The following is a 4,563-nucleotide window of genomic DNA, read 5'->3' on the forward strand; positions in this document are numbered from 1 at the left end:
CATATAACATATTTTTTTATATATCAATTAAATATATAAATATATTTTTGATGTATAAAAATCCACAGACTAACAGTGATATTTTTTTCTTAAATATTTTTAAAAAATGCATCACTACTATGTAATATAAATTTAATTATTATTTTTATAATTAAATACATTTTTTGTAATTATAATTATGGAAAAATTTTACACATGTGAATAATTTTTCGAATAAAAAGATATTCATTATTTCAATTGTTTTTTCTAGATGTTCCTCATTTAAAACGTGCCACTTGCGATTAACATTAAAAGGAGAAAATTATCACGACATCGATGTACTCGTAAATGTGAATATCTTATTAATGTCAATCCTTTTCGATGAATTTATATTAAAACATTTCACGATGGTCACGTTATTTTATATCGAAATATTTTATATCAAATATATGTCAAAATGTAATTTTTATTTTTTTTACTTTATTTTTTATCATTGAAAAAATGAATACAATCAAGCATGAAATATATAATTGATTGATAGACAATCATCAGGAAATTATACAAAATTATAATTATCTTTAATATTTTTTTCAGATATCTCAAAAATTTTATTTTTAACGATCATGTCTGTCCTATCGCTCAAACATCAAATATTATCTTATTCGAATTTGATGCTTTACAATTTCTTTCCCTCCTGTTTCATTATCGAACTACGCGTCCCGAATAACGAGATGTCTACGATTATTTTAAGAATGATTGCTACCGGATAATAGGCTCGATAATCTCATCGGGCTTTCGATCTTGAGTGTGGTGCGCGTACAAACAAGATACAATCGAGTTTACTCTGCACGATCCCCTGGCGCATTTCTATCTGGAGACACCAATACCCTTAGTGTGATATAATCTGATCGAAATATACTTTCTTTCCTGGTACGATTAATTGTTTGCTTATTTTGTCCGTCGATCGAAAAATTAAGGGTAATAAATCAACGTATCGTTGTATGGAATCGCGTTAATAGTATATATTGCATGGTAGTCAATACCAATGAGATAAATACTTCTTTATTTTTTTATTTCGCGTATTCATTTTATTTAATTCGATATAGGTAATAGTTCAATTTTTTTTTTCTAACAAATTCGAACAAATTGAATTTTGAAACAGTGCGTTTGTTTAAATTTCCATTGTTTAATGGAATATTTTGTATGTATAATAATTTATGAAAATAAATTCTTTGGGATTATGTACAAATATAATTTAAAAAATTAAAGGAAGATTTCTATTTTTATTGAGAAATTAATCATTGATTCGTTTCCAAGTGAAAGATAGGAAATTTAATATTAATTACTTGTAGTAATTCAATTTAGTTGCAATCTTTCTCTTCTAATTACTTTGCCATCGTTATGGTTTTAGAAAGTGAATGTGACGTGTACGAGCTGTCAGTCAACATGTGCACCTCATATTAAACCACGAGAATTCATGTAAAGGGTTAAGCTGCCACAATATTAGGTTTTATGAAAGAAAATCTTGAAACGAAAGTGTATCATATTGAATCATTTTAAACTATTTATAATTAAATTATTGTATTTTTTCGAAATAATATAAATTATATATAATGTATTCATTTAAATTTTTATCTTTTGAATGAAAATATCTTCTTATTTACATCGTTTTATTAGACCATATATTCATACGTTTCATATTTTCACATATCAAAGGATATATTCGCCTCCACAAAATTATTAATTCGAGAGGCTACTATATTAAGGTATTAAAGCCAGAATTCTCTGTTATTTGAGCAACTACGGTTGGTACTCTATTTTATTGAAATTGACGTATTTACCGTTATTAAAATGAAGTAAAATACTGCTTATTCAAATTACCGCATCACTTGTCATCAAATTTTCTCATTTTATAATTTACATTTTAAATATATATTTTCAATTATTTTACAAATTGCATTTAAATATAAATTTAAATTCTATTTAAATATAAAATTTATCCATTACTTAATTACACGAAGTTGTTGTACTTTGGTGTTTTAGATTAGAATACTTTTAAATATCTCTCAAGAATTTTAAACATTAATTTTAAAATAGATAAGTTAAAATACCAATATATTTTCAATTTTAATTCTTACCCAACAAAAGTAATATTTTCACTTCTGAACCGAATCTTTCTTCCACTCAAACGTATTATTTCCCATTTTTATTATCATCCTGTACTAAAAAAGATTTTTGAGGCAAATTCTAGATAGAATAATAAGAAGACTCACAGCCTCCCCTCGAGATCCGTATAATTCACGTATCGTGTGCACTCCTTAAATCACGCACTCCTCTCCAAGTCATTCGGCCTGGTGAATTCTCGGGATCCGACCAAGAGCTTACAATCGGACTTTTTCGCTTCAGGGACGTGGCGCTTTTTTTCCGCCGCGAGGAGGCGAGATTTAAATCTTTGGATTAAAAGGGAACGGCAAGAAATGTATGGAGATGTTCCTTCTGGCACGAGCTACGATTTCTATACCTTCTTATCCATTTGACTTGGTTCGCAGGCGGTCCATGATGGAATTTGTTTTCCGGAGGGAGCTAAATCGTGTGCAGATTCCGCCGGCCTGTGTTACGACCTGAAACAAATGTAAGCCATTGGATTACCGAAAAGCGGCGGTCGGACGAGCCACGAGGTGTTGGCTCGTGTTGAACCAACCACTCCTTACCCGTTAACTCCTTCTCCTACACGGATGTACACTTGTCTGAACGATTCCAGAAGAATTTTACGTTTCCAAAGTAAGTAACAACATTGAGCAGAATTTCTTTTTTCAATTATTGATACATTCATTTTCGAAACTTGTTACCTTTGTATTCCTTTGTAAACAGTTTAGATATTCAATCAAAATATTCAATATTGTCATTGATATAAGTTTATAAATTATGACGATTCAATTTGATAAAACCATATATTTTTTATAACTTAATAATCACACTGATTACTTTTCTTAACTTTCATTTTATAAAACGTACATAAACATAACAAATTATATTAACAAATTATATTAAATTATATTAAAAATTAGATAAAATAATTATATTAATAATTATATATAATAATTATATTAATAATTAGATAAAATATATTAAAAATTAGATAAAAATATATTTTTATCTAAGAAATTAATTAAAAGAAATATATAATTTCAAATATGGACAATTAGCACGTATAATCACGCATTGGAATCGTTTATTAAGTCGTTAAAGTTGGACGAATCTCCGCTCCGTACAAGGATTTATGCGGGGGAGGAAAGAAGTAGGGCGCTCACAATGCGATCGTTTGTCACGGAGAGCTGTCGTCGGGGCGGTTTTTATATCCTCGCATTGGCGACGACAACACGCGGCTCAACTCGTGGGGTGGAAGGGGAGGGAAACGGAGTTAACGACGGAAACTTAGTCGATTCCTTGCGTGAAACCTGTGCATTCTACGGGATATCCCCCGTTTGACTAATACGATACAGGGATTCTAAGATTTATGGGATGTCTGGTCGACGGATCATCCGATCGAGCGAAGAGCGACCATCTGGATTGGAAAATGGATTTCGCAGAAGGTAACTTTCTTCCCTTTTTTTTGTATTTTCAGTATTAAATTCAATAAATACTTGATGTTATATTTTTAGATATTTTATTTTACATTTTTGTGTCGCAAATATTTTATCCTCTAACGTTTATGTAATTTATTTTAGCGAACTTTCAAGCTGATAACCTTTCACAATATGGATTTAATTCAATATTATTTCAATGATTATTAAAAATACAACGAACCTTTCTTTTGTTCAATATCCTTAACGATATATATTTCATATGCTTTCGTTACTTCCACTTTCTGTCACCCTAATCATTGACCATACTTCTCTTCTCACCTATTTTCCTCGAACAATTCGCGCGCATACAGCACAGATTCCTTCTAATTCTTCCAAGTCGATCGAACAATATCCCAAATTCCTGAAACGTTTAAACATCTCACTTCTTTCACTTGGAATTCGCAGAAGGGAGGCGCGAGAGGTATCACCCCTTACATTTTCATCTTCTTTCAATCCGTATCGGCCGTCACACGTTTCTCAACATTATAAGCACCGGTGGCAGAGACAGTTGGGCACACGGGCAAGTTAGGGCAGGCTGGCGCGCGAGGAGGGCCGCCTACAAAACGGTTGTCCGTGTCAAGTACTTATGCGCTTCTTTTTTGCTAAATACATTTCAATATCCGACGAGGGTGCGAGCAGTCCTTTCGAACGCTTTGTACCACCTTCAACAGCGACAAAGACACATATATAGATATATACACACACATATATATATATACGTATATATAAACGCGGGGGTGGATGAAGGAAAAGTGGGCGGAAAGGGGTAAAAAAGGGCGACAGGAGCTGCAATATTCTTGGCTCGCATTGTACGTGTCCCATAAGTTGGCAGCCGAGCTCCCTCTCAGCGACAGCTTGACAGAACATACGCTCCTTCCCGCTCGAGAACGTTCCGTCCTCCTTCCTTTCTAACCCCAACTTTCACCTCTTCCTTCTCTCCTCCTCCTCCTCCTCCTCC

The 4,563-nt window shown here is 32.4% G+C and overlaps 1 long non-coding RNA gene across 1 annotated transcript; it reads left to right on the forward strand.

Moving 5' to 3' along the window:
• The first annotated feature begins 2,077 nt into the window (after positions 1 to 2,077).
• On the forward strand, positions 2,078 to 3,742 carry LOC122719702. Its single transcript, XR_006347679.1, has 3 exons — positions 2,078 to 2,458; positions 2,529 to 2,760; positions 3,220 to 3,742. It is a non-coding gene; the product is annotated as an uncharacterized LOC122719702 (long non-coding RNA).
• The last annotated feature ends 821 nt before the right edge of the window (positions 3,743 to 4,563 follow it).

The sequence above is a fragment of the Apis laboriosa genome, unplaced genomic scaffold (assembly GCF_014066325.1).
Source record: "Apis laboriosa isolate Shangri-la unplaced genomic scaffold, ASM1406632v1 scaffold99_cov153, whole genome shotgun sequence".
Classification (NCBI taxonomy): domain Eukaryota; kingdom Metazoa; phylum Arthropoda; class Insecta; order Hymenoptera; family Apidae; genus Apis; species Apis laboriosa.